Genomic DNA, 24,609 nt, shown 5'->3' on the forward strand with positions numbered 1-24,609 from the left:
GTGGGGAGACAGCAGCCTGCTTGGGGTTCCTGGTGCCAAGCTCATTCCAAAGGGCTGGTGAGGCAGAGTGGGAGCCGCCTCTGTCTCCAACCTGCCAGGTACCATACTTCTCCCAAGGGAGGGCCTTCTGCTAGGCTGACATCTGAACCTGAACTTGAAAAGGGCAAAGGCTCAAGAGGCTGACTGGTGTCCTAGGAATCTTCTGAGGGGAACAGGGATTTAGTCATCAGCCACAATAGAGAGGCTCTGGGCTCCCTCAGTTTGGTCTCATTCTCCCACTCCTGCTGCCCAGACTTCATGCAGGTGTCCAGGCTGGTCAAGATGTTGGGTCAAGTCTCCAAAGATCTTATGCGTTTCCTGACCTGCTCTTGGATGAGGGACTCAAAGCTGAGATGGAAGGAGTGGAGTTGGCTGTTGTAGAACCTCAGCGGCTCATCCAGGAGCTGTTTGTTCTCGGCTCCAAGGTCATCCCATACAAGCCACAGCTCTTCTGGGCAGCACCGGCCCTGCCTTCTCCTTTTCCTCATACTTCTCCACCTTGGCCTGCAATCATCTATAGTCCTAGTATATAGGAAGGCTGCTTCCCACCACCTTCTCACCACCATGTTGAGGTTCTGGAAGACACTGCCAAACTTTTTCAGGGTTCAATAACGGTCTTTCAGATCTGGTTCACTTTTTCCTGGTTGAAGGTATCCATCCACTTCATGGCCATGTCCAGGGTGGTCACCATGTTCAGTAAGTCCTGGTCTTGCTGGCAGAGGGGATTAGAGAGTAAGTCTAAGGACATCTTCACAGCAGATTTGATGATCAGGTCAGCACTGGGACTCTTCTTCTTCATGTCCTTTCGCAGCCTCCTGGTCTGCTCTTCCAGCTGCTGGAGTTTTCTATACTTCCTTTCACAGTCTCTCTCCACTGCTGACCAATCTTGGAAGGAATTCAGCTCATGTTCATGAACATGGCCCTGCTGCCAGGATCTTCAGCTGCAACTCGGTCCTCCATTTTTTTTTTTTTTTTTTTTTTTTTTTTAAGGAGACTTGTTTTACTTAGAGTGGAAAATTCTGCCAGGGACAAAGTCAACACAACCATATGTATGGAACACAAATATATGTATGGAACATTACACATACAAAGGATGCTTGTAGGGTTGTAGCAATGCAGAAGTAAGAAGTTAGGAGCAGGGAAGAATTCTCCCCTACAGGTTTCAGAGGGAGCATGGCCCTGACTTGATTTCAAACTTCTGGCCTTCAGAACTGTGACACAATAAACTTCAATAGTTTTAAGCCACCTAGTTTGTGATGTTCTGTGATGGCAACCCTAGGAAATGCATACATATCCTCTGTGCAAACTATTGCCGAGCATGTTAGAGCTTCTCTCAGAAGAATGTTCCTCTCTGTTGCTGGAGGTGCTCAAACACAAGTAGGAAGACTACTCAGTGGTGATGTTGTTGAGGAATTTAAATTATTACTTATTTTTAAGAGTCCCACGTAAACCAGATTCTATGATCTTAAGATATGAAGAGCTTGGAGGGGAATGATTCTGGCATTACATTACAACATTTGGAGGTGACTCTGATGAGTATTACCAGGACAGTTAGATTTTTCTAAATTGGCCCAGTCTTATAAGCTACAGCCACCAATTAGAAAAATATTTTTTTAATTAAATTTATTTATTCATTTATTTTTGGCAGCATTGGGTCTTCGTTGCTGCACGCGGGCTTTCTCTAGCTGTGGTGAGTGGGGGCTACTCTTTGTTGCGGTGCACGGGCTTCTCACTGAGGTGGCTTCTCTTGTTGTGGAGCACGGGCTCTAGGCATGCAGGCTTAAGTAGTTGTGGCACGTGGGCTCAGTAGTTGTGGCTTGCGGGCTCTAGAGCACAGGCTCAGTAGTTTTGGCGCACGGGCTTAGTTGCTCTGCAGCATGTGGGATCTTCCTGGACCAGGGATCGAACCTGTGTCCCCTACATTGGCAGGCGGATTCTTAACCGCTGCACCACCAGGGAAGCCCAGAAAAAGACTTTTTTAAAGTGCTGTTAAGGTCTTTCTCAATGATTTATCCACTTTCAAGGACTGTTTGCCCTCCATGTGCACTGTGGATTTAATCACTTTGTCTATATCTTGCCATTTTTCAGACCTAGGAGTGAAAATGTGTTTCAGGTGTGAAATACTGTCTTGAACTAAGAAAGCAGGAGTGATTAAGACTCACCCAAGCCCTCCAACAGAGCCCCAAACTCCTTACCTCCTCTTAGAATTTAAGTATTAGATGCCTAAGACTGTGGAAACCACCAAACCTACAAATGACTGAGTTATTTGTAGTGAGGTGGATGGACCTAGAGTCTGTCATACAGAGTGAAGTAAGTCAGAAGGAGAAAAACAAACACCGTATGCTAACACATATATATGGAATCTAAAAAAAAAAAAAAAAAAAAAAGGTTCTGAAGAATCTGGGGCAGGACAGGAATAAAGACGCAGATGTAGAGAATGGACTTGAGGACACGGGAAGTGGGAAGGGTAAGCTGGGACAAAGTGAGAGAGTGGCATGGACATATATACACTACCAAATGTAAAATCGATAGCTAGTGGGAAGCAGCCACATAACACAGGGAGATCAGCTCAGTGCTTTGTGACCACCTAGAGGGGTGGGATAGGGAGGGTGGGAGGGAGAGGCAAGAGGGAGGAGATATGGGGATATATGTATATGTATAGCTGATTCACTTTGTTATAAAGCAGAAACTAACACACCATTGTAAAGCAATTATACTGCAATAAAGATGTCAAAAATAAATAAATAAAAAGCAAATAAAAAAAAAAATTGTACGCATTTCAAAGGTCTCCGGCCTATGTTCCTTGTTGGAAATGGAGCCTCCTGCCTTTTTATTGTTAAAGGAGTCTCAGTTTCTTTCTTGAGATTATCCCTCATTATTGGATATTGATTTATTATTTTCATAAAATTGCAAATGGGAGCCTGTTGCCTGAGAGCAGTCATAAATTATAAAAATGTGTTCAGCTCCTCTGTAGGGACTGATCTTCTTACGGGGAGAATTACCCAGAACTAAATTTAACTGCTTTGTATACGTTTGCGAGAAGGTTTGATGTCCCTGGCCCTGTAATGAGGAAGGGAAAGTAGAAAGGGGCTAACATTTTCTAACAACCTACTAGGGACCAAATTCTTTGCATGGTACTTAATTTAATGCTCTTAACACAATGAAGCACAATCACCATCTGCTTTGATAGAAGATAAAATAGAGGCACAGAATGATGAAAGACTTTCCCCAGGCTAGTGAAGGAGCAAAGCCAGAGTCAAACCTAACTTTGTCTGCCTCTGAAGTTAAACCTCTTTCCAATTACTGCATTGCCATTCTAAAGTGGAATAGTAATATCTCAGCTAGGGGTGGATGGGGTGGTTTTTATTAATATCAACCTAAACCTTGTGCTCTTCAAGTTCTGACAGATTTGCTCCAAGGAGCCATTAAGAAAGGACACTGATCCAAGGGCTATAAATTAACACGTTCTTCATACACAGCTATAAGCAGCTATTTAAAACCTGGGTAATATCTTCCTAAAAATACGTATCAGTTGTCTGGATATTTATGCCCTATCACTCTTGGTTTTCCATCCTTGACTCCATTAATAGAATTTTCCTTAATTCCTTTTCTCTTTTTATGGCTTTGCAAGAGGCTAATTTGCAGGCAAAACTGCTAATTTTACAGTTGCTTTCCGCTTCGTCAGCATGAGACTGACTGAGGAGTTATTAATAGAAGAATAGGATTCCCTCTTCATCCTTTTGCTATTGACTGTTGTAGGAGGTGGGAAAAACTCCATTATTTAATAACATTTGTTCTTCTTGAAAGGTCATCCTTCCAGCCTTTCAGTTTCCACTAAAGTATAGCAGTTTCAGCAGACACTTTCTCTTCCTGAAGGGATTCTGGAATTCCTCCAGGTTATACGGTTGGCATAAAACTGTCTTTGAGATCCTCCTTGGGAATGGGGTCCAGCTGGGAAATTCTCTCGGTATTTCTGTGCATTTTCCAAATAGTAATTTCTAGCCACAATTATTTTTAAATGTGCCAGTCACCTACATTCCTGAAAAGGATGCTGAATTTGGGATATATTAGTTGAGAATTGTATTTGGCTGCTCATAGCAGAGAATAGAAATAATAGTGGCATAAACAAGAACAATTTATTTTTCACATAAAATATGTTTTAAAACAGACATTCAGGATTGGTATGGTGACCTCACATTGTCATCAGAGACCCAAGCTCCTTCTGCCTTTCAATTTTATTGTCAGTACCATGTAGTTTCCATCCTCACAGCTGACCCATGGTCTCAGATAGCCACTGGACCCATGACTATAAATTTATGATTCTAATCAGGAATCAGAACATAGAGTAAAGGGCAAAAGGGACAGATTTGCTGTCTCTCCATCACTTACAGGACTTTCCCATAGGTCCTCCCAACAGATTCTGTTTATATCTCAAGCTGTAAGGGAGACTGGGAACCATACATAGTCTTTTATCTGGGCACACTGCTGCCTCCATAGTAACTAGGGTTATCTTACTAAGAAGAAAGTGTAGGACAATATTAGAGAGGCAAATAGCATGTCTGCTACATGGAACAAAGAGAATGACTAAATAAAATTAAGCCAATAAACCCTTACTAAGCACCTATTTCATGTCTGGAGATGAAATAGAAAGTTTAGATTAATTCCTTTAAGGAACAAAAACTTAGATACATTATATACCTCATGTCTTCTTAGCCTAGAATGCTTTTTCCTTCCTTGTTCACCTGGAAAACTTGTATTAATTATTCAAGGCTGTTCTCCAATTTCACCTGCCCTGCTGTCTGATGCTTCCTTGGAAGATTCTTCCCAGGAAGAATTCATCAATTGCCAATTACTCAGCTCTGTCCCTATAGCACCTTATCCTTCACTCTACTTCACCACTTAATTCCTCAGAGGCAGTATGCTGAAGTAAGGGTAACATGAGAAGTAGGAAATGTTGACTTCAACTCCCAGGTCTGTTGCTTACTAGCATTGAGACAGATGCTTTTGCCCTTTGAGCTACAGTTTTCCTGCTGTAGAAGAGAGAACGCTAAATTCCACTTCAGGGACTTTTGTGAAGATTAAATGAGATTTCTTAGGAAATACTATCCAAAAGAAATTTATATCAGTTATGTCAAAATTAAATAAAACTGATGTGAAAGTCCAAAGCATTTTTAAAAATAGAAAAGGTTACTACAAAATAGTAAGTTTTAATTCCCCGGTAGTTTTAATGATTCTAAATCTATATGGACTTAAGATAACCTCAAAATAATGTAAAGCAAAAAAATGAAAGTGAAACTTCAGATAGAAATAGATAAACCTATGACCTATTAGAATATTATAACACAATTATCTGTGAAAAATTAAGCACAAAGGTCAGTAAAGATCTAGAAAATTTGAACAACACAACTAACATGTTTGATTTAATGAATATCTATCTATCTATCTATCTATCTATCTATCTATCTATCTATCTATATCAGTCTCGAATCAATGTCAGAGAACACACGTCCTATTTAAACACATGCAGACTCTTTATGAAAAACTGTCCTAGGCCATAATGCAATCTCAACTGATTTCAAAGAATTGTCATCATACAGACCATCCTCTCTGACCGTAATGTAACTAATGCAGTGAAAAGTTACTCACAAAAATATAATTAAATACAATATAAAATTGGAAATTTTAAAATTTACTTTTAATGCCAACCCCAGTTAAATAAAATTCTCTACCTACTCTCCAACATCCTCACAGCAGAACTGATTAGAGAAAAACCAAAACCCTGCTGATTGGTCTCATTTTACATTCATGACCATTAAACTCAAGCAGAACTTTAAGACTGCTTGGTACTCATGCTAATTTCACTCATCCTCCTACTCTCTTATGTAACTACTCTACACCTTTTTCTCTTTTCCCAAACCACGACACCTACTCCCATACTTCCTCTCAGCTTAGACCTTGCTTACTATTTCCCTCAGAAGAAAGAAGCAATCAGAAGATAACTTTAACAAGCTCACATCAGAAAATATATTCACCTGTTTCTTCTTTAGCTTTTCTTATGACGCATAAACTCTTCATGTACCCTATGGACTTCAACCCCTCCACTTTTACACCAAGTCCCACTTTCTGTCACCCGCTCAAGAATAGCTCCAGCACTTCTCCACTTTATTTCCTATGTCACAAATTTTCATAATCACACAGACATGTAAATTTTCCCATCTTATAAAGAGAACACATTTTCCTCCATGTACTTCCCTCTCCCCTTTTACAGAAAAAAATCCTTACGGTGGCTGTGAGAATGCAGCTGGTGACCTCCAACTACAGGGAGTGTAAATGACCAAGAACCCAATTGCTATGCTCTAAAATCTACCTCTACACTTGCACCAAGGCCATGTTTCACTCAAGCGACTTAGTCAGTGGCCAAGTATAGCAGGAACACTAAAGCAGGTACGTTTATTTCACTAAATAAGACTCCTCTGATGCCTTTGGCTACAACTCTCTGATAGCCTTGTGGAAATGTCCTTTAGCCACATGGTAGTCTATGACATGTCCATCCAAACTTTCTCCCTCATGAAAGTCAGACTTACAAACAGTTGAAGGACTATCCCAATCTTTTTAAGCTCTCTCCCCACTTTCTCTAACACAGGTATGTTTCCTAATAAAATCCTTGCACATTTTATTTCATCTGGGATCTGCTTCTCAGAGGATTCAAACTAACTCACTCCTCTGAAGAGTTTACTTTCCTCAGTCTCCAATTCCTCTACTCTCACTTTGTCTTGAAACCATTCTAATCAAGTTTTTGAGCCACACCTCCATTGAAACTGTTCTTGTCAGCAAATTCCAAGATTGCTCAATTGAAAGATTAAACTTCTCCATATTTTAGTTGCTCTACCTGCAGTATTTGATACAGTTCATCCCTCCCTCTTCTTCAAACTGAAAGGCTGACAGGATATACTAAACTGTAACTTGTTCATTCAACTGCTACTCACCTTCTCCATTTAGATGTTTTATAGGTATCTCTGATTTAACCAGCCCAAAACTGGGGATTTGATGATCTTCCCTCCAAATATTCCTTCTCTCTTAATCTTCTTCAATCTGTAAATGAACACTCCATCTTGAAAGAGGGGACGTTACTACATATCCTATGGACATTAAAAGGTTAAGGAGTAATACTATGGACAATTCTATGACCACAAATGTGATAACCGAGATGAAATAGACCAATAATTTGAAAGACACAATTTTCCAAAACTCACACAAGAAGAAATAGACAATCAGAATAGGCCTATATCTATTAAGGAAATTGAGTTTGGCTAAAGCTGGTCTTTGTCTTCTCTACATTAGTGAATCAACACTTCAAACAATTGCTTACTTTCTTCCCTGAAAAGCAGTTTCTGGTTATTGCTGTGGCCAATATTAATATTTTTATTGAGTAATCAATATTCCATTTATTGAGTGTTTTTTATGAGCTATTATGTTGTGCTAGTTGTTTTTTTTTTTTAATAAATTTATTTATTTATTTATTTATTTTTTATTTTTGGCTGTGTTGGGTCTTCGTTTCTGTGCAAGGGCTTTCTCCAGTTGCGGCGAGCGGGGGCCACTCTTCATCGCGGTGCGCAGGCCTCTCACTGTTGCGGCCTCTCTTGTTGCGGAGCACAGGCTCCAGACGCGCAGGTTCAGTAGCTGTGGCTCACGGGCCTAGTTGCTCCGCGGCATGTGGGATCTTCCCAGACCAGGGCTCGAACCCGTGTCCCCTGCATCGGCAGGCAGACTCTCAACCACTGCGCCACCAGGGAAGCCCCTAGTTGCTTTTGATATATACTTTTTACTTCTTTTAACAACCATCCCCATTTAATGGATGAGAAAATTGTAGCTTAGTGAAATTTAGTTGTTTGTCCATTGCCCAACAGTTAGCTGAATGGATGACCTGGAATTTTAAAACACCTGTCTGACTCCAAAGCCTGTGGTTTCTCTATAGCTCCATGCTAGTGCATAAGAAGGTGCCCTAGAACCTACAAATCAATGAGATATCACTGTCCATTCACTAAAGGGTTAATATTTTTGCCTGCTCCTGTTCTAGCTTCTTGGAAGAAGATGTTGGGTCTTTACCTCTACCACATCTACCATGAAGCTCAACCTGAGCATTTGATCTCCTGCTAGTATGCTTTCTGATACATACTGGAAAATAAAAGTAGGAAGCCAGGCATGGTTTAGTCATACTTGTTACACTTTTATGGTACCAGTCAGAAATGATGTTGACCTTAAAATTATGATTTAGAAGCACATATTCTGAAAAAGAACACAGTTCAATAAGAACAAAACCAGTAAGACCTGGGAGAGGCTTCTGAGAGCCCATAGATGATATGAAGCATAAACAGCTGCTATATGATATATTGTTGCCTCTGGCATTCACTATTTATGGTGCAACTGTAAGGTGGTACAGTTTTTCCCTGTACACATGTTTTTCAAGAGAGAAGGAGGGAAATCATGCAATTTTTTTGTAGTTTCAAGGGGGCAAGAGAGAGGAAGTGGTTTGGGAGGGACAGAAAATATGGTCCACCCACTTCTGCTATCCATTGCCTGCTTTCCAAGCATGTGAACTGAAGTGTAAGAAGTCCGGTAAACTGGAAAGTTAGAGTTGTTACAGACAGATCTGCCTTTGATATCATTTCTTTACTACATTTTTATTGAGGTAAAATATAAAATTTACCATTTCAACAATTTGAAGTGTACAGTTCAGTGGCATTAAGTACATTCACAATGTTGTGCAACCATTACCACTATCTAGTTCCATAATTTTTCTTTACCATAAATGGAAACCACATATCTGTTAGTAGTCAGTTCCTATTTCCCCCTTCCCCCAGCTCCTTGAAACTAATAACCTCCTCTCTGCCTCTACAGATTTTCCTATTCTGAAGGTTTTACATAATAAACCTACATAAGGGGGCAAAAGACCTATACACCAACAACTATAAGATGCTAATGAAAGGAATCAAAGACGACACAAATAGATGAAGAGATATACCATGTTCTTGGACTGGAAGAATCAATATTGTGAAAATGACTATACCACCCAAAGCAATCTACAGAGTCAATACAATCCCTATCAAATTACCAAAGCCATTTTTCACAAAACTAAAACAGAAAATTTTACAATTTGTATGGAAACACAAAAGACCCCGAATAGCAAAAGCAATCTTGAGAAAGAAAAATGGAGCTGGAGGAATCAGGCTCCCTGACTTCAGACTATACTACAAAGCTACAGTAATCAAGACAGGATGATACTGGCACAAAAACAGAAATATAGATCAATGGAACAGGATAGAAAGCCCAGAGATAAACCCACGCACATATGGTCACCTAATCTATGACAAAGGAGGCAAGAATATACAATGGAGAAAAGACAGCTTCTTCAATAAGTGGTGATGGGAAAACTGGACAGCTATAGGTAAAAGAATAAAATTAGAATACATCCTAACACCATACACAAAAATAAACTCAAAATGGATTAAAGACCTGAATGTAAGGTCAGATACTATAACACTCTTAGAGGAAAACATAGGCAGAACACTCTTTGACATAAATCGCAGCAGGATCTTTTTTGACTGCCTAGAGTAATGAAAATAAAAACAAAAGTAAACAAATGGGACCTAATTAAATTAAAAAGCATTTGCACAGCAAAGGAAACCATAAACAAGACCAAAAGACAACCCTCAGAATGGGAGAAAATATTTGCAAACGAAGCAACTGACAAAAGTTTAATCTCCAAAATTAACAAGAAGCTCATGCATCTCAATATCAAAAAAACAAAAAACATCAGAAATTGGGCAGAAGACCTAAATAGACATTTCTCCAAAGAAGACATACAGACGGCCAATAAACACATGAAAAGATGCTCAACATCACTAATTATTAGAGAAATGCAAATCAAAACAACAGTGAGGTATCACCTCACACCAGTCAGAATGGCCATCATTAAAAAATCTACAAACAGGGTAGAGACCTTCAAGATGGTGGAGGAGTAAGACGTGGAGATCACCTTCATCCCCACAAACACATGACAAATACATCTACATGTGAAACAACTCCTACAGAACACCGACTGGACACTGGCAGAAGACCTCAGACTTCCCCAAAGGCAAGAAACTCCCCAAGTGCCTGGCCATGTGGCTGACAGAGTCTGGGTGTTCCAGCCAGGAGTCAGGCCTGTGCCTCTGAGGTGGGAGAGCAGAGTTCATGACATTAGTCCACCAGAGACCTCCTACCTCCACATAGTATCAAATGGCGAAAGCTCTCCCAGAGATCTCCATCTCAAAACTAAGACCCAGTTCCACTCAAGGAACAGCAACATACAGTGCTGGACACCCTATGCCAAACAACTAGCAAGACAGGAACACAACCTGACCCAGTAGCAGAGAGGCTGCATGAAATCATAATAAGGTCACAGACACCCCAAAACACACCACCAGACACGGTCCTGCCCACAAGAAAGACAAGATCCAGCCTCATCTACCAGAACACAGGCACCAGTCCCCTCCACCAGGAAGCCTACACAAGCCCCTGAACCAACCTTACCCACTGGGGGCAGACAACAAAAACAATGGGAACTACAAACCTGCAGCCTGAGAAAAGGAGACCCCCAAACACAGTAACTTAAGCAAAATGAGAAGACAGAGAAACACACAGCAGATGAAGGAGCAAGGTAAAAACCCACCAGACCTAACACATGAAGAGGAAATAGGCAGTCAACCTGAAAAAGGATTCAGAGTAATGACAGTAAAGATGATCCAAAATCTCGAAATAGAATGGAGAAAATACAAGAAACGTTTACAAGGATCTAGAAGAACTAAAGAGCAACCAATGATGAACAACACAATAAATGAAATTAAAAATTCCCTAGAAGGAATCAACAGCAGAATAACTGAGGCAGAAGAATGGATAAGTGAGCAGGAAGATAAAAGAGTGGAAATAACTACCACAGATCAGAATAAAGAAAAAAGAGTAAAAAGAATTGAGGACAGTCTCAGAGACCTCTGGGACAACATTAAAAGCACCAACATTCGAATTATAGGGGTCTCGGAAGATGAGGAAAAGAAAGGGACTGAGCAAGTATTTGAAGAGATTATAGTTGAAAACTTTCCTAATATGGGAAAGGAAAGAGTCCATCAAATCCAGGAAGGGCAGAGAGTCCCATACAAGATAAATCCAAGGAGAAACACAACAAGACACATATTAATCAAACTACCAAAAATTCAATACAAAGAAAAAATATTAAAAGCAGCAAGGGAAAAACAACAAATAACATACAGGGGAATCCCCATAAGGTTAACAGCTGATCTTTCAGCAGAAACTCTGCAAGCCAGAAGGGAGTGGCAGTACATATTTAAAATGATGAAAGGGAAAAAACTACAACCAAGATTACTCTACCAAGCAAGGATTGCATTCAGATTTGATGGCGAAATTAAAATCTTTACAGACAAGCAAGAGCTAAGAGAATTCAGAACCACCAAACAAGCTTTACAACAAATGCTAAAGGAACTTCTCTAGGCAGGAAACACAAGAAAAGGAAAAGACCTACAATAATAAACCCAAAACAATTAAGAAAATGGTAATAGGAACATAAATATCGATAATTACCTTAAATGTAAATGGGTTAAATGCCCCAACCAAAAGACACAGACTGGCTGAATGGATACAAAAACAAGACCTGTATATATGCTGTCTACGGGAGACCCACTTCAGATCTAGGGACACATACAGACTAAAAGTGTGGGGATGGAAAAAGATATGCCATGCAAATGGAAATCAAACAAAGCTGGAGTAGCAATTCTCATATCAGACACAATAGACTTTAAAATAAAGACTATTACAAGAGACAAAGAAAGACACTACAAAATGATCAAGGGAGGGAGGAGCTTCAAGATGGCAGAAGAGTAAGACATGGAGATCACCTTCCTCCCCACAAATACATCAGAAATACATCTACATGTGGAACAACTCCTACAGAACACCAACTGAACGCTGGCAGAAGACCTCAGACCTCCGAAAAGGCAAGAAACTCCCCCACATACCTGGGTATGGTACAAGAAAAAAGAAAAAACAGAGACAAAGGATAGGAACGGGACCTGCACCAGTGGGAGGGAGCTGTGAAGGAGGAAAGGTTTCCACACACTAGGAAGCCCCTTCGCGGGTGGAGACTGCGGGTGGCAGAGGGGAGAAAGCTTCAGAGCCACGGAGGAGAGCGCAGCCACAGGGGTACGGAGGGCAAAGCGGAGAGATCCCCGCACAGAGGATCAGTGCCGACCAGCACTCACCAGCCCGAGAGGCTTCTCTGCTCACCTGCCAGGATGGGTGGGGGCTGGGATCTGAGGCTCTGGCTTCGGTCACATCCCAGGGAGAGGACTGGGGTTGGCTGCATGAACACAGCCTGAAGGGACTAGTGCACCACAGCTAGCCGGGAGAGAGTCTGGAAAAAGGTCTGGAGCTGCCGAAGAGACAAGAGACTTTTTCTTGCCTCTTTGTTTCCTGGTGCGCAGGGAGAGGGGATTCAGAGCATCGCCTAAACCAGCTCCAGAAACTGGCCTGAGCCGCAGCTATCAGCGTGGACCCCAGAGATGGGCATGAGACGCTAAGGCTGCTGCTGCAGCCACCAAGAATCCTGTGTGCAAGCACAGGTCACTATCCACACCTCCCCTCCTGGGAGCTTGTGCAGCCCGCCACTGCCAGGGTCCTGTGATCCAGGGACAACTTCCCTGGGAGAACGCACAGCATGCCTCAGGCTGGTGCAACGTCACACTGGCCTCTGCCGCTGCAGGCTCGCCCTGCATTCCGTACCCCTCCCTCCCCCCTGGCCTGAGTGAGCCAGAGCCCCCGAAGCAGCTGCTCCTTTAACCCCGTCCTGTCTGAGCAAAGAACAGACGCCCTCAACCGACCTACACGCAGAGGCGGGTCCAAATCCAAAGCTGAACCCTGGGAGCTGTGCGAACAAAGAAAAGAAAGGGAAAGTTTTTCCCAGCAGCCTTAGGAGCAGTGGATTAAATCACCACAATCAACTTGATGTACCATGCATCTGTGGAATACCTGAATAGACAACGAATCATCCCAAATTGAGGAGCTGGACTTTGGGAGCAATGATATATATATCTTTTCCCCTTTTTTTCTTTTTGTGAGTGTGTATGTGCATGCTTCTGTATGTGATTTTGTCTGTATAGTTTTGCTTTTACCATTTGTCCTAGGGTTCTGTCTGTCCATTTTTATTCTTTTTATTACTTAAAAAAATTTATTTTCCTTAATAATTATTTTTTTATTTTTTATTTTAATAACTTTATTTTATTTTATTTTATCTTCTTCTTTCTTTCTTTCTTTTTTTTCTCCCTTATATTCAGAACCGAGTGGAGGACAGGTTCTTAGTGATCCAGCCAGGCATCAGGGCTGTCCCACTGAGGTAGGAGAGCCAAGTTCAGGACACTGGCCCACATGAGACCTCCCAGCTCCACGTAATATCAAACGGTGAAAATCTCCCAGAGATCTCCATCTCAACGCCAAGACCCAGCTCCACTCAACCACCAGCAAGCGACAGTGCAGGACACCCTATGCCAAACAACTAGCAAGACAGGAACACAGCACAATCCATTAGCAAAGAGGCCTAAAATCATAAGGCCACAGACACCCCAAAACACACCACCACACATGGAACTGCCCACCAGAAAGACAAGATCCAGCCTCATCTACCAGAACACAGGCACTACTCCCCTCCACCAGGAAGACTACACAACCCACTGAACCAACCTTAGCCACTGGGGATAGACACCAAAAACAACAGAAACTATGAACCTGCAGCCTGTGAAAAGGAGACCCCAAACACAGTAAGTTAAGCAAAATGAGAAGACAGAGAAACACACAGCAGATGAAGGAGGAAGGCAAAAACCCACCAGACCTAACAAATGAAGAGGAAATAGGCAGTCTACCTGAAAAAGAATTGAGAATAATGATAGTAAAGATGATCCAAAATCTTGGAAATAGAATGGAGAAAATACAAGGAACGTTTAACAAGGACCTAGAAGAACTAAAGAGCAAACAAACAGAGATGAACAACACCATAAATGAAATTAAAAATTCTCTAGAAGGGATCAATAGCAGAATAACTGAGGCAGAAGAACGGATAAGTGACCTGGAAGATAAAATAGTGGAAATAACTACTGCAGAGCAGAATAAAGAAAAAAGAATGAAAAGAATTGAGGACAGTCTCAGAGACTTCTGGGACAACATTAAACACACCAACATTCGAATTATAGGGGTCCCAGAAGAAGAAGAGAAAAAGAAAGGGATTGAGAAAATACTGGAAGAGATTATAGTTGAAAACTTCCATAATATGGGAAAGGAAATAGTTAATCAAGTCCAGGAAGCACAGAGAGTCCCATACAGGATAAATCCAAGGAGAAACACGCCAAGACACATATTAATCAAACTATCAAAAATTAAATATAAAGAAAAAATATTAAAAGCAGCAAGGGAAAAACAAAAAATAACATACAAGGGAATCCCCATAAGGTTAACAGCTGATCTTTCAGCAGAAACTCTGCAAGCCAGAATGGAGTGGCAGGACATATTTAAAGTGATGAAGGAGAAAAACCTACAACCAAGATTACTCAACCCAGCAAGGATCTCATTCAGATTTGATGGAGAAATTAAAACCTTTACAGACAAGCAAAAGCTGAGAGAGTTCAGCACCACCAAACCAGCTTTACAACAAATGCTAAAGGAACTTCTCTAGGCAAGAAAAACAAGACAAGGAAAACGCCTACAATAACAAACCCAAAACATTTAAGAAAATGGGAAGAGGAACATACATATCGATAATTACCTTAAATGTAAATGGATTAAATGCTCCCACCAAAAGACACAGACTGGCTGAATGGATACAAAAACAAGACCCATATATATGCTGTCTACAAGAGACCCACTTCAGACCTAGGGACACATACAGACTGAAAGTGAGGGGATGGAAAAAGATATTCCATGCAAATGGAAATCAAAAGAAAGCTGGAGTAGCAATTCTCATATCAGACAAAATAGACTTTAAAAGAAAGACTATTACAAGAGACAAAGAAGGATACTACATAATGATCAAGGGATCAATCCAAGAAGAAGACATAACAATTGTAAATATTTATGCACCCAACATAGGAGCACCTCAATACATAAGGCAAATGTTAACAGCCATAAAAGGGGATATCGACATTAACACAATCATAGTAGGGGACTTTAACACCCCACTTTCACCAAAGGACAGATCGTCCAAAATGAAAATAAATAAGAAAACACAAGTTTTAAATGATACATTAAACAGATGGACTTAATTTATATTTATAGGACATTCCATCCAAAAACAGCAGATTACACTTTCTTCTCAAGTGCTCATGGAACATTCTTCAGGATAGATCATATCTTGGGTCACAAATCAAGCCTTGGTAAATTTAAGAAAATTGAAATCGTATCAAGTGTCTTTTCTGACCACAACGCTATGAGACTATATATCAATTACAGGGGAAAATCTGTAAGAAATACAAACACATGGAGGCTAAACAACACACTACTTAATAACCAAGAGATCACTGAAGAAATCAAAGAGGAAATGAAAAAATACCTAGAAACAAATGACAATGAAAACACAACCACCCAAAACCTATGGGATGCAGCAAAAGCAGTTCTAACAGGGAAGTTTATAGCTATACAGGCCTACCTTAAGAAAAAAGAAACATCTCAAATGAACAACCTAACCTTACACCTAAAGCAATTAGAGAAAGAAGAACAAAAAAACCCCAAAGTTAGCAGAAGGAAAGAAATCATAAAGATCAGATCAGAAAGAAATGAAAAAGAAATGAAGCAAATGATAGCAAAGATCAATAAAACTAAAAGCTGGTTCTTTGAGATGATAAACATAATTGATAAACCATTAGCCAGATTTATCAAGAAAAAAAGGGAGAAGACTCAAATCAATAGAATTAGAAATGAAAATGGAGAAGTAACAACTGACACTGCAGAAATACACAGGATCATGAGAGATAACTACAAGCAACTATATGCCAATAAAATGGACAACGTGGAAGAAATGGACAAATTCTTAGAAATGCACAACCTGCCGAGACTGAACCAGGAAGAAAGAGAAAATATGAACAGACCAATCACAAGCAGTGAAATTGAAACTGTGATTAAAAATCTTCCAACAAACAAAAGTCCAGGACCAGATGTATTCACAGGCAAATTCTATCAAAAATTTAGAGAAGAGCTAACACCTATCCTTCTCAAACTCTTCCAAAATATAGCAGAGGGAGGAACACTTCCAAACTCATTCTACGAGACCATCACCACTCTGATACCAAAACCAGACAAAGATGTCACAAAGAAAGAAAACTACAGGCCAATATCACTTATGAACATAGATGCAAAGATCCTCAACAAAATGCTAGCAAACAGAATCCAACAACACATTAAAAGGATCATACACTTTGATGAAGTGGGGTTTATCCCAGGAATGCAAGGATTCTTCAATATATGCAAATCAATCAACGTGATACACCATATTAACAAATTGAAGGAGAAAAACTATATGATCATCTGAATAGATGCAGGGAAAGCTTCTGACAAAATTCAACACCCATTTATGATAAAAACCCTGCATAAAGTAGGCATAGAGGGAACTTTCCTCAACATAATAAAGGCCATATATGACAAACCCACAGCCAACATCATCCTCAATGGTGAAAAACTGAAAACATTTCCACTAAGATCAGGAACAAGACAAGGGTGACCACTCTCACCACTATTATTCAACATAGTTTTGGAAGTCCTAGCCACAGCAATCAGAGAAGAAAAAGAAATAAAAGGAATACAAATTGGAAAAGAAGAAGTAAAGCTGTCACTGTTTGCAGATGACATGATACTATACATAGAGAATACTAAAGATGCTACCAGAAAACTACTAGAGCTAATCAATGAATTTGGTAAAGTAGCAGGATACAAAATTAATGCACAGAAATCTCTTGCATTCCTATACACTAATGATGAAAAATCTGAAAGTGAAATTAAGAAAACACTCCCATTTACCATTGCAACCAAAAGAATAAAATATCTAGGAATAAACCTACCTAAGGAGACAAAAGACCTGTATGCAGAAAACTATAAGACACTGATGAACGAAACTAAAGATGATACAACCAGATGGAGATATACACCATATCCTTGGACTGGAAGAATCAACGTTGTGAAAATGACTATACTACCCAAAGCAATCTACAGATTCAGTGCAATCCCTATCAAACTACCAATGGCATTTTTCACAGAACTAGAACAAAAAATTTCACAATTTGTATGGAAACACAGAAGACCCCGAATAGCCAAAGCAATCTTAAGAAAGAAAAACGGAGCTGGAGGAATCAGGCTCCCTGACTTTAGACTATACTACAAAGCTACAGTAATCAAGACAGTATGGTACTGGCACAAAAACAAAAATATAGATCAATGCAAAAGGATAGAAAGCCCAGAGAGAAACCAACGCACATATGGTCACCTTATCTTTGATAAAGGAGGCAAGCATATACAGTGGAGAAAAGACAGCCTCTTCAATAAGTGGTGCTGGGAAAACTGGACAGGTACATGTAAAAGTATGAAATTATAACACTCCCTAACACCATACACAAAAATGAACTCAAAATGGATTGAAGATCTAAATGTAAGGCCAGACACCAGAAAACTCTTAGAGGAAAATATAGGCAGAACACTTTATAACATAAATCACAGCAAGATCCTTTTTGACCCACCTCCTAGAGAAATGGAAATAAAAACAAAAATAAACAATGGGACCTAATGAAACTTAAAAGCTTTTGCACAGCTAAGGAAACCATAAACAAGATGAAAAGACAACCCTCAGAATGGGAGAAAATATTTGCCAATGAAGCAACTGTCTAAGGTTTAATCTCCAAAATTTACAAGCATCTCATGCAGCTCAATATCAAAAAAACAAACAACGCAATCCAAAAATGGCAGAAGACCTAAATAGATATTTCTCCAAAGAAGATATACAGATTGCCAACAAACACATGAAACGATGCTCAACAATGCTCAACATCAACTACTGGGCATATACCCTGACAAAACCATAATTCAAAAAGTGTCATGTACCACAATGTTAACTGCAGCTCTATTTACAATAGACAGGACATGGAAGAAACCTAAGTGTCCATTGACAGATGAACAGATAAAGATGTGGCACATATATACAATGGAATACTACTCAGCCATAAAAGAAACAAAACTGAGTTATTTGTAGTGAGGTGGATGGACCTAGAGTCTGCCATACAGAGTGAAGTAATTCAGAATGAGAAAAACAAATACCGTATGCTAACATATATATATGGAATCTAAAAGACAAAAAAAAAAAGGTTCTGAAGAACCTAGGGGCAGGACAGGAATAAAGACACAGACATAGAGAATGGACTTGGGGACATAGGGAGGGGAAAGGGTAAGCTGGGATGAAGTGAGAGCGTAGCAAAGACATATATACACTGACAAATGTAAAATAGATAGCTAGTGGGAAGCAGCCACATAGCACAGAGAGGTCAGCTCGGTGCTTTGTGACCACCTAGAGTGGTGGCATAGGGAGAGTGGGAGGGAGATGCAAGAGGGAGGAGATATGGGGATATACTTTTATGTATAGATTCACTGTGTTATAAAGTAGAAACTAACACACCATTGTAAGGCAATTATACTCCAATAAAGATGTTAAAAAAATTGTTAAAAATAAAATACAATAGGCATAATCTACAGAAAAGAAAAAATCTACAAACAAGAAGTGCTTGAGAGGGTGTGGAGAAACGGAAACCCTCTTGCACCGTTGGTGGAAGTGTAAATTGATACAGCCCTTATGGAGAACAGTATGGAGGTTCCTTAAAAAACTAAAAATAGACGTACCATATGACCCAGCAATCCCACTACTGGGCATATACCCAGAGAAAACCATAATTCAAAAAGACACATGCACCCCATTGTTTATTGCAGCACTATTTACAATAGACAGAACATGGAAGCAACCTAAATGTCCATCAACAGAGGAACAGATAAAGAAGATGTGGTACACATATACAATGGTATATTACTCAGTCATATAAAGGAACGAAATTGGGTCATTTGTAGAGATGTGGATGGACCTAGAGACTGTCATACAGAGTGAAGTAAGTCAGAAACAGAGAAACAAATATCATATATTAACACGTATATGTGGAATCTAGAAAATGGTATAGATGATTTTATTTGCAAAGCAGAAATAGAAACACAGACGTACAGCACGAATATATGGATACCAAAGGGGAAAGGGGGTGAGGTTGGGAGGAACTAGGAGATTTGGATTTACATATATACACTATTGATACTATTTATAAAATAGATAACTAATGAGAGCCTACTGTATAGTTCAGAGAACTCTACTCACTGCTCTGTGGTGACCTAAATGGGAAGGGAATCTAAAAAAGAGTATATATATACATATAACTGATTCACTTTCCTATACAGCAGAAACTAAAATAACATTGTAAAGCAACTATACTCAAAAAAAATTTAATAAAAAAAATAGAATCATACAATTTGTGGTCTTTCATAGCTGACATCTTTCACTTAGCATCATGTTTTCCACATTAACCCATGTTTTCCACATTAACCCATGTTTTCCACATTAACACATGTTTTCCACATCAACCCATGTTTTCCACATTAACCCATGAATCAGTACTTCATTCCTTTATACGGCTGAATAATGCTCCATTGTATGGATAGTCCACATTTTGTTTACCCATTCATCAGCTGATGAACATTTGGATGTTCCTACCTTTTGACTATTGTTGAATAGTGCTTCGTGGAGATCATTTTAGATGCACCCAAATCTATCTGTCAAGTGTTGAAGACAGTCGCAGTAACTCCACTCTTTTCCCAAGTGCCCTAGGCCTCACACCATTGCACAGGCTGCCAGCTCCACTCCCACACTGGTGAATCAGTTTCAATTTCATCTTCTCCAAGTCCCTCGTCTTTTACTCTACATTAACAAGCTCTTCACCCTGCAAGTCTCTACCTCATGCTCTTCCTTGTTTCCTTTTTTATCACAATTTTTAAAAAATATCTTTATTTGAGTATAATTGCTTTACATTGTTGTGTTAGTTTCTGCTGTACAGCAAAGTGAGTCAGTTATACATATATATATATTTATATATATACTCTTTTACATATCTGCTGTATAACAAAGTGAATCAGCTATATGTATACTTATATCCCCATAAACCCTCACTCTTGCATCTCCCTCCAAAACTCCCTATCCCACCCCTCTAGTGGGTCACAAAGCACCGAGCTGATCTCCCTGTGCTATGCAGCTGCTTCCCACTAGCTATCTATTTTACATTTGGTAATGTATACATGTCAATGCCACTCTCTCACTTCATCCTAGCTTACCCTTCCCCCTCTCCGTGTCCTTAATCCATTCTTTATGTCTGAGTCTTTATTCCTTTCCGGCCCCTAGGTTCTTCGGAACCATAATTTTTTAGATTCCATATATATGTGTTAGCATACAGTATTTGTTTTTCTCTTTCTGACTTACTTCACTCTGTATGACAGACTCTAGGTCCATCCACCTCACTACAAATAACTCAATTTTGTTTCTTTTTATGGCTGAGTAATATTCCATTGTATATATGTGCCAAATTTTCTTTATCTGTTCATCTCTCGATGGATATTTAGGTTGCTTCCATGTCCTGGCTACTGTAAATAGAGCTGCAGTGAACATTGTGGTACATGACTCTTTTCTTTTTTTTTTTTTAATGGAAGAAAATATTTTATTTAAAATAAGCTGTATTCCCTGGCACTTTTTCTGGAGAATCACTGATCTTCTTTATATAGTATACTTTTGTATGGGATACATAAATACATTCTTTTCTCTTTTTTTTGAATTTTTGAATTTTATTTTATTTAATTTTTTATACAGCAGGTTCTTCTTAGTCATCCATTTTATACACATCAGTGTATACATGTCAATCCCAATCGCCCAATTCATCACACCACCACCCCCACCACCCACCGCTTTCCCCCCTTGGTGTCCATACGTTTGTTCTCTACATCTGTGTCTCAATTTCTGCCCTGAAAACCGGTTCCTCTGTACCATTTTCCTAGGTTCCACATATATGCATTAATATACGATATTTGTTTTTCTCTTTCTGACTTACTTCACTCTGTATGACAGTCTCTAGATCCATCCACGTCTTTACAAATGACCCAAATTCGTTCCTTTTAATGGCTGAGTAATATTTCATTGTATATATTACCACATCGTCTTTATCCAGTCATCTGTCGATGGGCATTTAGGTTGCTTCCATGACCTGGCTATTGTAAATAGTGCTGGAATGAACATTGGGGTGCATGTGTCTTTTTGAATTATGGTTTTCTCTGGGTATATGCCCAGTACTGGGATTGCTGGGTCATATGGTAGTTCTATTTTTAGTTTTTTAAGGAACCTCCATACTGTTCTCCATAGTGGCTGTATCAATTTACATTCCCACCAACAGTGCAAGAGGGTTCACTTTTCTCCACACCCTCTCCAGCATTTGTTGTTTGTAGATTTTCTGATGATGCACATTCTAACTGGTGTGAGGTGATACCTCATTGTAGTTTTGATTTGCATTTCTCTAATAATTAGTGATGTTGAGCAGCTTTTCATGTGCTTCATGGCCATCTGTATGTATTCTTTGGAGAAATGTCTATTTAGGTCTTCTGCCCATTTTTGGATTGGGTTGTTTGTTTTTGGAATATTGAGCTGCATGAGCTGTGTATATATTTTGGAGATGAATCCTTTGTCCATTGATTCATTTGCAAATATTTTCTCCCATTCTGAGGGTTGTCTTTTCGTTTTGTTTATGGTTTCCTTTGCTGTGCAAAAGCTTTTAAGTTTCATTAGGTCCCATTTGTTTATTTTTGTTTTTATTTCCATTACTGTAGGAGGTGGATCAAAAAAATCTTGCTGTGATTAGGTCCAAGTGTGTTCTTCCTATGTTTTCCTCTAAGAGTTTTATAGTGTCCAGTCTTACATTTAGGTTTCTAATCCATTTTGAGTTTATTTTGTGTATGGTGTTAGGGAGTGTTCTAATTTCATTTCATTCTTCTACATGTAGATGTCCAGTTTTCCCAGCACCACTTATTGAAGAGACTGTCTTTTCTCCATTGTATATTCTTGCCTCCTTTGTCATAGATTAGTTGACCATAGGTGCGTGGGTTTATCTCTGGGCTTTCTATCTTGTTCCATTGATCTATGTTTCTGTTTTTGGGCCAGTACCATATTGGCTTCATTACTGTAGCTTTGTAGTATAGTCTGAAATCAGGGAGTCTGATTCCTCCACCTCCGTTTTTTTCCCACAAGACTGCTTTGGCTATTCGGGGTCTTTTGTGTCTCCATACAAACTTTAAGATTTTTTGTTCTAGTTCTGTAAAAAATGCCATTGGTAATTTGATAGGGATTGCACTGAATCTGTAGATTGCTTTGGGTAGTGTAGTCATTTTCACAATGTTGATTCTTCCAATCCAAGAACATGGTATATCTCTCCAGCTGGTTGTATCATCTTTAATTTCTTTCATCAGTGTCTTATAGTTTTCTGCATACAGGTCTTTTGTCAACCTAGGTTCATTTATTCCTAGGTATTTTATTCTTTTTGTTGCAATGGTAAATGGGAGTGTTTCCTTAATTTCTCTTTCAGATTTTTCATCATTAGTATATAGGAATGCAAGAGATTTCTGTGCATTAATTTTGTATCCTGCAACTTAAAAAAATTCATTGATTAGCTCTAGTAGTTTTCTGGTGGCATCTTTAGGATTCTCTGTGTATACTATCATGTCATCTGCAAACAGTGACAGTTTTATTTCTTTTCCAATTTGTATTCCTTTTATTTCTTTTTCTTCTCTGATTGCTGTGGTTAGGATTTCCAAAACTATGTTGAATAATAGTGGTGAGAATGGACATCCTTGTCTTGTTCCTGATCTTACAGGAAATGCTTTCAGTGTTTCACCATTGAGAATGATGTTTGCTGTGGGTTTGTCATATATGGCCTTTATTATGTTGAGGTAGGTTCCCTCTATGCCCACTTTCTGGAGAGTTTTTATCATAAATCAATGTTGAATTTTATCAAAAGCTTTTTCTGCATCTATTGAGATGATCATATGATTTTTCTTCTTCAATTTGTGAATATGGTGTATCACATTGATTGATTTGCGTATATTGAAGAATTCTTGCATCCCTGGGATAAATCCCGTTTGATCATGGAGTATGATCCTTTTAATATGTTGTTGGATTCTGTTTGCTAGTGTTTTGTTGAGGATTTTTGCATCTATATTCGTCAGTGATATTGGTCCTTAATTTTCTTTTTTTGTAGTATCTTTGTCTGGTTTTCATATCAGGGTGATGGTGGCCTCATAGAATGAGTTTTGGGGGTGTTCCTTCCTCTGCAAGTTTTTGGAAGAGTTTGAGAAGGATGGATGTTAGCTCTTCTCTAAATGTTTGATAGAATTCACCTGTGAAGCCATCTGGTCCTGGACTTTTATTTGTTGGAAGATTTTTAATCACAGTTTCGATTTCATTACTTGTGATTGGTCTGTTTATATTTATTATTTCTTCCTGGTTCAGTCTTGGAAGGTTATACCTTTCTAAGAATTTGTCCATTTCTTCCACGTTGTCCAGTTTATTGGCATAGAGTTGCTTGTAGTAGTCTCTTAAGATGCTTTGTATTTCCGCGGTGTCTGTTGTAACTTCTCCTTTTTCATTTCTAATTTTATGGATTTGAGTCCTCTCCCTCTTTTTCTTGATGAGTCTGGCTAATGGTTTATCAATTTTGTTTATCTTCTCCAAGAACCAGCTTTTAGTTTTATTGATCTTTGCTATTGTTTTCTTTGTTTCTATTTCATTTATTTCTGCTCTGATCTTTATGATTTCTTTCCTTCTGCTAACTTTGGGTTTTGTTTGTTTTTCTTTCTCTAGTTACTTTAGGTGTAGGGTTAGGTTGTTTATTTGAGATGTTTCTTGTTTCTTGAGGTAGACTTGTATAGCTATAAACTTCCCTCTTAGAACTGCTTTTGCTGCAACCCATAGATTTTTAATCGTTGTGTTTTCATTGTCATTTGTCTCTAGGTATTTTTTGATTTCCTCTTTGATTTCTTCAGTGATCTCTTGGTTATTTAATAACGTATTGTTTAGCCTCCATGTTTTTGTGTTTTTTACATTTTTTCCCCTGTAATTCATTTCTAGTCTCATAGCATTGTGGTGAGAAAAGATGCTTGATATGATTTCAATTTTCTTAAATTTACTGTGGCTTGATTTGTGACCCAAGATGTGATCTATCCTGGAGAATGTTCCATGCGCACTTGAGGAGAAAGTGTAATCTGCTGTTTTGGGATGAAATGTCCTACAAATATCAATTAAATCTCTCTGTCTATTGTGTCATTTAAAGCTTCTGTTTCCGTATTTATTTTCATTTTGGATGATCTGTCCATTGGTGT

The 24,609-nt window shown here is 39.1% G+C and overlaps 1 pseudogene; it reads right to left on the reverse strand.

Moving 5' to 3' along the window:
• Positions 1 to 219: 219 nt before the first annotated feature.
• Positions 220 to 24,609, reverse strand: part of LOC133087176 (bridging integrator 3-like) — an 83,380-nt pseudogene continuing 58,990 nt past the window's right edge.

The sequence above is a fragment of the Eubalaena glacialis genome, chromosome 3 (assembly GCF_028564815.1).
Source record: "Eubalaena glacialis isolate mEubGla1 chromosome 3, mEubGla1.1.hap2.+ XY, whole genome shotgun sequence".
In the NCBI taxonomy this organism is placed as follows: Eukaryota; Metazoa; Chordata; class Mammalia; order Artiodactyla; family Balaenidae; genus Eubalaena; species Eubalaena glacialis.